The sequence below is a fragment of the Crinia signifera genome, chromosome 6, assembly GCF_055691185.1.
Source record: "Crinia signifera chromosome 6, ASM5569118v1, whole genome shotgun sequence".
NCBI classification, from domain to species: Eukaryota; Metazoa; Chordata; class Amphibia; order Anura; family Myobatrachidae; genus Crinia; species Crinia signifera.
This window is the reverse complement of record NC_139222.1, coordinates 48180963-48192214: the sequence shown is the minus strand read 5'-3', so window position 1 is coordinate 48192214 and position 11252 is coordinate 48180963. Positions and strand designations below refer to the sequence as shown.

The 11252-nt window shown below is 52.8% G+C and overlaps 1 long non-coding RNA gene across 1 annotated transcript; it reads left to right on the top strand.

The window, feature by feature from the left end:
* The first annotated feature begins 7461 nt into the window (after positions 1-7461).
* LOC146006944 (uncharacterized) lies at positions 7462-9210 on the top strand. Its single transcript, XR_014444135.1, has 4 exons — positions 7462-7557; positions 8242-8388; positions 8805-8932; positions 9092-9210. It is a non-coding gene; the product is annotated as an uncharacterized LOC146006944 (long non-coding RNA).
* Positions 9211-11252: the final 2042 nt, after the last annotated feature.

Below are 11252 nucleotides of genomic sequence, written 5' to 3'. Positions count from 1 at the left end.
ACCCAGGCTCAACAGGTCAACCAGGTTTATGCGACTGGGGGCCCGGGGAGCTCTGGTACAACAGCAGGGGGATCGGGGAGGGTGACGGGTTCAGGATATGGTCCTAACACTGCCCCTCTGTCTCCCGAGGTATCCTCAGTCGGTGGTGCGAGTGTCATCTTCGGAGGGTCATCTGAAGAGGAAGACACAGAGCGGTCCAGGAGGGCTCCTGAATCTCGGCCAGCAACACCAGTGGCGGCTCCAGCCCCATCCAGGGGTCCAGCGCCCGCTGCCATGCGGATCGAGACCCCGGCTTCTACATCCAGGCCAGAAGCATCTACTTCCGCAAGGCCGGTGGCCACGCCGCGGGTGGACCCCGTGGTTCAAGGCGAGGCTTCAGGAGATGGTGAGCATGATGATACTTCTGAGTGTGCATCCTCTTCCTCCCACTCGTCGGCTAGCAGTGACGAGTCTGGGTCCCCCAAGCGCCCGCGCAAGTTTGCTAAAATGGTTGCGCGCGCGGTAGCTAAGAAAGTAGGGGGCACTAAGCGGGCTAGGAAGGAGGCGGAGCAGGAAGTAGTTCCCCCGGCAGGCGATATGGTCCATTGCACCAATACCGCCGTGTCTCGGGGCCTGCGTAAAGGGGTAAAGGACAAAATCAAGAGGGGTAAGTTTGTCGACTTTTTCACACTAACAGTCGACATGAAAAAAGATTTTGAGGCAGCCAAGAAGGCGGGGAGCGGTAGTGAGGCGGCCTTCAAAGGCTTCCACAATTGGCTAAAAGGTTTCCTGATCTTCTCCTCTTGTTACCTAAGCACACGGCCGGGTGAACACGCGAACGTCTTGTGCTACTTGTTTCTGGTGAACGAGACGTTCATAGACTATAAGGGTCAGGCGTGGCGGAATTACGATGAGAAATTCCGCCTCGCCCATGCCGGGTCCAGGGTCATGCCCATGGGCTGTAAGCACGTGGAGATATGGCTCGAGGTCATCGGGAAGGGGCAGCATAGCTCAGAAAGCTCAGGCAGGAAGCCGTTTCCAGCAACGAAACCCGGTTCCAAAGCCGGCGGCAAAGGGAAGTGCTTTGCATTTAACGAGGGCAAATGTGATAGGGGCGCCAAGTGCCGCTTCCGTCACGACTGCAGTAACTGCGGGGGCGAGGGGCACCCTTCCAAATCTTGCAGGTCAGCAGGCAAAGGCGGTGACCAAGGGGACGCCGGCACTAGCGGAAAGTAAGGCCCCGTCCCCAATTGTGTTAGAAGCCCTGGCACGCAGGTTAATGGCATACCCCAACAGGGCAGACGCACGGTTTTTATTGGATGGTTTTAGTTTCGGTTTTCCCCTCCCTATCCCCGACGGAATCAGAGTTTTCTCCATCAGGAATCTCAAGTCCGCCAGGGATTTCCCCGAGGTGGTCCGCCAGAAAGTTCAGGCTGAGGTGGCCCTGGGCAGGATGGCGGGCCCCTTCCAAGGGGACCCCCTACCGGACATGTGTTTTTCACCACTCGGGGTGGTCCCTAAGAAGACCCCGGGAAAATACAGGTTAATTCAACACTTGTCACACCCCCACGGTGCGTCAATAAACGACGCCATCCCGGACGAGTTCTGTAGTGTCCAATACCAACTATTTGATGAGGTGCTGGACATAGTCCGGGGTTTTGGCCAGGGAGCCCTTATGGCCAAACTGGATATCGAGTCCGCGTTTAGGCTCCTCCCATTGCACCCCAGTTCCTTCAGGTTCATGGGTTTCAGGTTAGATGGGGGCTCTTACATTGACAAGTGCCTACCAATGGGCTGTTCTGTCTCCTGCTCCTACTTCGAGAAATTCAGTACGTTTCTGCACTGGTGCATACAGAGCAGTACTGGATGTGCGGGCGTAGCCCATTACCTGGATGACTTTCTCTTTGTGGGACCAGGAGACGACAGCACATGCGCAAATATTTTGTCCCGGGCGGTTTCCCTGCTGGCGGAGTTGGGGGTCCCCATAGCTGCAGACAAGACGGAGGGCCCCACTAGGGTCCTATCTTACTTAGGTATAGAGATAGACTCGGCCGCGGGTTGCTGCCGCCTACCTGAGGATAAGGTGACAAAGCTCCAAGGGTTAATAGTTGAGTGCTTGCAAAGGAAGAGGATACAGCTGAGACTATTACAGTCCCTGCTAGGGTCCTTTAATTTTGCCTTCCTCATCATTCCCATGGGTAGGGTCTTCTGCCGCAAGCTTGAGAGGGCCACGGCGGGGGTACAGGACCACCACCACACGGTCAGGCTGTCGCGGGAAATGCGGGACGACCTGACAGTGTGGTCTGCATTTCTGGGGCAATTCAATAGAGAGCTAATATGGCCCACAGAACCAGAATCCAGCAAGGAGCTGCAGCTCTTCACAGACGCTGCTGGATCCACTGGATTCGGGGCTTATTTCCAAGGGGAATGGTGTGTCTCGCGGTGGCCGCAGTCATGGATTGACAGGGGTTTCACGGTCAATCTTTTACTGTTGGAGCTGTTTCCCATTATTGTATCGGTGCAGTTATGGGCCCCAAGATTGGCGAATCGGAACATAGTGTTCTGGTGCGACAACCTGGGGGTGGTTCACGCCATCAACAATCAGAGGGCGTCTTCCCCGGAGGCACTTAGGCTACTACGTTACCTCGTACTCCATTGCCTGAGGAACAACATTCATTTCCGAGCTAGACATGTCCCCGGCATAGAAAACACCATAGCTGACGCCCTGTCTAGGTTTCAGTTCACAAAGTTTCGGGAGCTGGCTCCGGAAGCGTCACTCCTGGGGCTTAGGTGTCCAAATCTTGTATGGCAGATCATAGAATCGGCATGACGGGTTTGGCACTGCTGTCACTGGCGCCCTCCACACGCAGGGCTTACACAGCGGCCTGGAGGGACTGGGAGGAGTTTCAGTCGGCACCGGACGCTTGCGGTAAGTCGGTCGAGGACCGGTTGCTCGCATTTGTCTGGGGCTATTACATAAGGGGCAGGTCAAAGTCGGCTATGGCGGCGGCTTTGGCAGGTATAGCTTTCCACGCCCGTCTGAGGGGGGAGCGGGATCCCACAGGGTCATTTATTTTGGCAAAGGCTTTAAGGGGCTGGGCAAAGCAGCGGCCAGTGCCTCCTGACACTCGGTGGCCGATAGACGAGCGCATGCTGGGGGAATTAGTAGCCTGTCTGGAAAAAGTGGCTGACAGCGCTTTCGAGGCTGCGCTGCTGAAGGTTGCTTTTTCATTCGCCTTCTTTGGAGCATTCAGGATTGGAGAATTAGTAGCTGCTAGTAAGAAGGCCCAGTCTGGTCTGCGGTCTGAGGACGTGGTTCTCCATGAGGACCATGTTCTGTGTAGGATTCAGAGATCCAAAACCGACCAGTTGGGGAAGGGCAGTTGGGCCACCCTGCGAGCCAGTGTGGACCGAGCCATTTGTCCCGTAGCACTAAGCAAGGACTATGTGTCCCGCAGGCCGGTTTCAGCCATGCAGTTTTTGGTTCACGCAGATGGCGTGCCCCTCACCCGGTTTCAGTTCGGGGCTGTATTTCGGCGGTGCTTGACCGACCTAGGCCTGCGGGCACAGGACTACGGGACACACTCTTTTCGCATAGGGGCTGCAACGTGCGCAGCGGCGGCGGGGCTTCCACCTTCTGCCATACAGAAGGTCGGAAGGTGGAAGTCATTGGCTTATAAGAAATATGTAAGATTAGATAAGATAGATAAGGTAGATAAGTTGTAGTATGCGCCTGTTGCGCCAGCCCAAAAACGTAAGTTTACAATCGGTTCTGGAACAGCTAGCGTTCTGGAATCGACGGTGTGGAGTACATTTTTTACTTTTTCCTTCGAGGTAGAACTAATTCAATTCGGCTGTCACCAAAGTTCACCGGAGGTTTTTTAAGTTTTTCACCTTCACTTGGGCTGTATCTTGCATTCTGGTTGTGTTACAGTATAAATTATATTGATGTTAACGTTAGGTTTCTTCTTTTTCAGCCCCTTTCCTTTCCTCACCACCTCGGGGGATAGTTTGGGTAGTGGGTCACTCCTATATTTTTTGGGCGGCCAGGCATCCCATGGCCGCCAGGGCTTCAGGCCTTCTACGAGCCGACTCAGTTCAGTGGTTTGGGGTTAGGGGACTTCGGTGGGTTGGGCTTTATAGCCTCCTGGTTGCCAAGGCCCGCAGCTCAGGGCGCCCCGACACACTGATAATACACCTAGGGGGCAACGACCTGGTTAAAAATACGGGGCTCTCCCTCATTTGCAGCATAACTGCGGACCTAGAGCGCATTGCGGCCCTTTGGCCAGGTGTGCTGATAGTGTGGTCCGACATTGTCCCCCGTCTTCAGTGGCGGGGCTGCAGGAATGCAGTTGCCATGGATAGGGCAAGGCGGAAGGTTAACCATGCTGTTTCCCGGAGGGTACACGCCATGGGGGGTAGGGCAGTACGGCACCCCACGATAGTCAGGGAGTCGGCCCATCTGTTCAGGTCTGACGGGGTTCTTGCATAACTCAGCAATAGGTAGGCATGTAGGTCTAGTTTGAGGGGTGGTGGGCCTGGTCCCGGGTCGACCTTGTGTTATGTCTTGGGAACCTCGGCAGTGGCGAGAAGGCGCTCTCGACCAGCAGTCGGGTGAGGTGTCAGGTGGTCACCGTGCGGTATTACCCCCCCTTGCCAGGACGGTGGGCGAGTCCCGAACTGAGCGGGGACGGTGGGCACTTCCTTGAGGTGTCCGCGCCCTACCTAAGAGGGGGCGGGGAGCCATCACGGTGCAGGCTGTACCTTGCGTAAGGGGTGTGTTTGTTAGATTGGAGCGATGCAGTCGCTGCCATTGGCATACACCTCTGACTGGTGCTGGTCTCAAGTGCTTTCTTGGCCATCCCTTTGATAGACTAACAAGGGTCATACCACCTAAATAAATAACTTGACCATTTTAAACTTATGCCATGGTTGTCTGAGTCTTATTTTTAGATAAGGTGTCCGTGCGAATTATTTCTAGGAAGTAATGTAAGGGTAACAACACAAGGCAACCAACATAATCCCTTGGGTGCCTTAAGGGCGCAAAATGTATGGTTTGCAGGAGGGCGCCAGACACCCTAGCACCGGCCCTGATCTTGACCCAATACTCTATAGTTGGTGGTGCCCCAACAAGAAGAGTCATCTTTACCTTCTTTTCTGCTTACATGTCTAAACTCATGACTAGGGAGCACCACCAACTAGGTTATTAGTTTTGGAGACATTTGTGTCAGATAATAATCTCTCTGCATGTTGGTTTCATACGTATAGTATGTGCGAGTTTACCCTTTCCCTATCCCTTATTAGACACATCTCTTATATATTTGGCCAGATCTGTCAGTCAACGCAGTGTGGCAAACGGTGGGCGGGGTTTCAGGGGTGATTGACAGGCCCATCCACCGTCAGCCACACTGCAGAAGCAAGGCACTTCCGTCGTACATGCTCTCCACAAGCACACACCCCTCCTCGGCCAACACTCCCTATGCCTGCCCACTAACTCCATCCACGGCTGCTCACCACCCACAACCCCTCCCCCAACACAATCATCCCCGGACCGCCCATAGGGCATCTACACACCTTGCGCACACAGCCTCCCCCTCATAGACCCCCCCAAGGGACATTTAGCCCGCACCCCCTTCTGACTCACACCTGACAACCCACCAATAATACCACAACGCCCGCCCCCCTTCTGCATCTAACCCATTCACAACAACACCCCCCACTTCACCCACAGCGGTCCCAGGCTACGCTAACCCCGCCCCCCGACACGCAGCGCTGTGGCATCACCAACCCTTCTGACACAGCGGCGGACGAACGGACAACGCCTGCACGCCCCCCCTTCTGCCGGCGCGCTCACCGGCTAGCCCCAGGCTACGCTAACCCCGCCCCCCGACACGCAGCGCTGTGGCATCACCAACCCTCAGCGGCGGACGGACAGACTACGCCTGCACGCCCCCCTTCTGCCGCAGTGCTCACCGGCTAGCCCCAGGCTACGCTAACCCCGCCCACCGACACGCAGCGCTGAGGCATCACCAACCATCAGCGGCGGACGGACAGACAACACCTGCACGCCCCCCCTTCTGCCGCAGCGCTCACCGGCTAGCCCGCCCCCCGACACGCAGACCTGTGTCGGGCGACGGCCGGACACCGGCTGCGGCACTCATTACAAAAGCCTCCAGCATCAGGCCCCCTTCTGCCACTGGCTACGGCAGCTAAAATAACCACGCCCCCACGACACGCAGATCTGTGTCGCCCGTCGAGGGGGGAGGACATGAAGATAGTCCGGCAGCCACCCCCCCAGGGTGAGAGTTGGCTCCCAGCCAGACTTCACTACCTGACGCTCCATGGGACCCGCTGCCTGACTCTCCCACCTGCCTACCACCCAGACACCGCTACCTGCCGCCCAAGGGACCTGCTGCCTAACGCTCCCAGAAGGATCCCACCCGGACACCGCTACCTGCCTCCCAGGGGACCCGCTGCCTCACACTCCCAGCTGACTCCCAGCCAAACAACGCTACCTGCCGCCCAGGGGACCCGCTGCCTGACGCTCACACCAAACTCTGTCCGCTCCCAGGTAAGACACAAACGCTGCCTCCCAACCCCCCTCCCCACTAGCCGCCCAACCTAGCCAGCCCCATGTCTACACAACGCACACACACCCCACCCAACCCCCCCAACGCTACCTGCCGCCCAGGGTACCCACTGACTCACGCTCCAAACTAACGTTGTACACTCCCAGGTCAGACTCAAACGCTGGCTCCCAGACGGTGACTAACGCTCTCAGCTAGGCCTCCCAGGGAACCCGCTGCCTCAACACACCGCGCAACCCCCCTCACCACCACCTGCCACACACAGCCAGCCCCACGTCTACACAACGCAAGCACAACCCCCCCACAGCCACCCACCGCTGCCTGCCACTCTCAGCAAGCCCTCCCAGGGGACACGCTGCCTCACCCTCCCAGCAAAAGCTGTCCGCTCCTAGCTGAGACATACACGCCACCTCCCAGCCACACAACGCTGCCTGCCACTCTCAGCAAACCTTTCCAGGGTACCCGCTGACTCACACTCCCAGCTAAAGCGGTCCACTCCTAGCTGAGACACACACACACACACACAACAAAAATTCCCATTACAGCAAGGTATCCCGGGCCACACGCTCACACCTAACACAGATTTTCCTACACCCCCCCACAACCACCTTTAATATTTTTTTCTCAAACCTCCAGCCGCAAAACACCACCCACCAAGATCTGATGCCAACAACCGACACCCTCCTGGAACTGATGCCACACAACTCGACTTTCAAAGACCACCTGGACCACACCACATCGCTACCACACCCATCTACAAGTCCACTGTGCACCTCTACAAAATAACCACAACACCACCCCCCCCCCCCAAAACCCCCAACACCCACAACCCCTTTCACAATTTTTTTTTTTATTTCTCTCAAACCTGCAGCAAACGAACAAGACCCACCTGCATCTTATGCCAACAAACAACACCCTACAGGACCGGAGCACACACAACTCCAAGTTCCAGGACAACCTGTGCCACAACACATCTCTACCACACCCATCTGTAAGTACTACCCACCACAACATACCAATACACCAACTCCAAACACAGCTCCGTTCCAGTTCAGCCCAGGCACCCAGCACCCCAGTACACCACTTTTACTACTTTACCACACTTCATGCCCTTTCACACATCACGGTCTAACACACTACAGTCACCTATGTCTGCCCACTCATGCACCAACATATGCCTCCAATAAACACACCTACACACACACACATCCATGCCTCAAAAACTCACACCTACACACACACACCCATCAATGCATCTCACGGCAGTAGCTGCAGCCTTTATTCCCTTTGAACACTTCAATTCAGGTCTTCTAACACCATCATAGAGGCAGACAGTGGCAGCGCGGGGGACGGGGACAAGGGCAGGGAAGTCCAATGTCCACTTCAGCTCAATTACACCCCACCCCTCCCCCCACCAACCACCTTCACACTTTTCTTTACATTCGCTCAAACCTGCAGCAGCCAAACAACACACACCAGTATCTGATGCCAACAAGCAACACCCTCCAGGACCTAATGCCACACAACTCAACTTTAGCAGGCCACCATTGCCACACCACATCTCAACCACACCCATCTGGAAGCCCACTGTACACCTCTGCCAAATAACCCCATCCACACCCCCCACCCCCACAACCCCCTTCCCACGTTTATTTCCATTCTCTCAAACCTGCAGCAGCCAAACAACAACCACCACCATCTGATGTTAAACAACACCCACCAGAATCTGATCCCAACAAGCAACACTCGCCGGGCCCTGATGCCGTACAACTCAACTTTCCCAGACTCCCAGTGACACACAACATCTTTTCTTCAACCATCTGTAAGTACTAGCCAACACCCGATACTAATACACAATCAAAACCCAGCTCACCCCAGCCAACCAGCACCCCAGTACACCACTTCCAACACACCTCTCATCACACACCTCCCATATCTGGTACGGCCATGCAGGGTTTACAACTGTACCACACATCAGCCACTTTCAACCATCACGGTCTACCACAGTACACTAACCGATATCTGGACACTCATGCACCAATGTATGCCTCCAATAATCACAGCTACACACACACATATGCTTGCTACACTTACACTTACATACACCACTCCATGCCTCCAAAACTCACGCCTACACACACACACACACCCATTAATGAATCTCACGCCGGTAGCTGCAACATTTACTACTTTTGAACACTTCGATTCGTGTCTTCTAATATTAGATTTTGCTTTAAGGGCCCCTCAACAAACTCCACAACCTGCTGCCTAAAACCACCACCCTCTACCACCTACGCCACCCTATACGACCTCCTGCACATTTCACCTGACGCCGCCCACAGAACACAACTCTACCCCACCCATCTGTAAGTACTACCTAACATCACATACCACTACACCACTACGTCATCTACAAACACACCTAGCTTCCATTTTAGCCCAGTTCCTGCTGCGTGCCAACCAGCAAACCATACTCACAACACACTCATCCATTTGTATCTTCTAATAATTATTTTTGATTTAAGGTTTCTTCAACTACGTTACCAACCTGCTGCAAATAAACCAAACCCTGTACGACCTGCTGCCGCCTCCTGCCAAATTCACCTGACGCCTGCCGTCAAACACAACTGTACCGCACCCAACTGTAAGTACTAACTAACACCCCATACCACTACACTAACAACTAATCTACTAACACAACTAACTTCCATTTCATGGCACGAGCTACTTCCTGGCACACAACACACCATACTCACAACACACCCATCCATACCTCCAATACTCAAACCAAAACACACACACACACCTCCATGCCTCTAATACTCACAAATACACACACACAAACATCCAAGTACACACAACCACACACCCATCCCCGCATCCAATACTCACAACTACACACATACATATACCCATCCATGCCTACAATACTACCAAGTACACACACACACACCCACCCAGCCATGCCGCCAATACTCACAACTACTTTCCCATTCAAGGTCCCTTCAAATCACACAGTGTAACACAGCACACTTTACTACATTTACCCACTAATACACCAACGTCATTGTCAAATACACACTCCCATCTATGCCTCCACACACACACACCAATGCCTACAATACTCTCAAGTCCACACACATACACCCATCCATGCCTACCATAATCACAACCACCCCATACAACTGCACTAACAACATCTCTTGTAACCAAACTATACTCACATTAACATTTCACAACTCCTATACTTTTACACACTTCCAGTTATGAGTTTCAATATTGACAATTGCTTACATAACCCTTACAAACTCACACTTTACAAGGTCTGCCCACTGACACACCACCTACATCATCAACCACACACTCACATCTGTGCCTGCAATACTAACAAGTACAAACACACCCATCCATAACTACAATACTCTCAACTATACACACGTATACACACACACAAATACACAAACATCCATGCCTCCAATACTCACACCTACACACCCATCCATGACTCCAAATCTCAAAACTACCCCATACCAGTACACTACAAACGGCTCTTCTTATACAACATTCCTCCCTTAAACATTGCAGATCACACTATATTGTCACACCTCTTTCAACACCACTAACACACCAACATGATTTAAAACCACACACACACACACACACACATCTATGCCACCAATACTCTCAACAACAAACAAACACACACACACACAACATGCAAACACCACACACACACCCAGCCAGGCCGACCACACTCACAACTACACACACCCCTGCATGTCTACAACACTTGATCATACACATACACACCCCCATCCATGCATCCTAAAACAAACACTACACACACACACACACACCCATCCAGACATGCCTCAAAAATTACAAAATACACACTCACACACACACAAACACACCCATCCATACCTCCAATACTCACTAATCAATTTAAACACTTATATATACAGTATGTCTTACCATTTGACATTTGCTTCAAGGTGCCTTCAAAAATCTGTATTACACAGTAATCTTTAGTTACTTTAACCACTAACACAACAACATGCTTTTTACACACACACACACACACACACACACACACACACACACACATCCATCCCTACATTACTCACAATGACACACACCCATCCATGCCTACAAAACTAACAACTACACACACACACATCCATGCTTCCAATACTCACATCTACACACTCACACAAACCCATCCGTTCCTCCAATACTACCAACCACACACATACAACCATGCCTACAATACTCACAACTACACTCACACACACATCCATCCCTCAAATACTCACAACCACACACACCCATCCATGCCTCCTATACTCACAACTACACACTCACCCATACGTGCCGCAAATAGTCAAAAATAATACACACAAACACCCATCCAATACTCACAACTACACACACTCACACTTCCATCCATGCCTACAATACTCTCTACTACACATACACACACCCACACACATCCATGCCTACAATACTCTCTACTACACACACATCCATCCAATAATCACAACTACACACAAACACACACACATCCCTCCAATACTCACAACTACACACACACCCATCCATGACTACAATACTCACAACTACACACACACTTCCATGCCTACAATACTCACATCTACACACACTCACACACACACACACATCCAT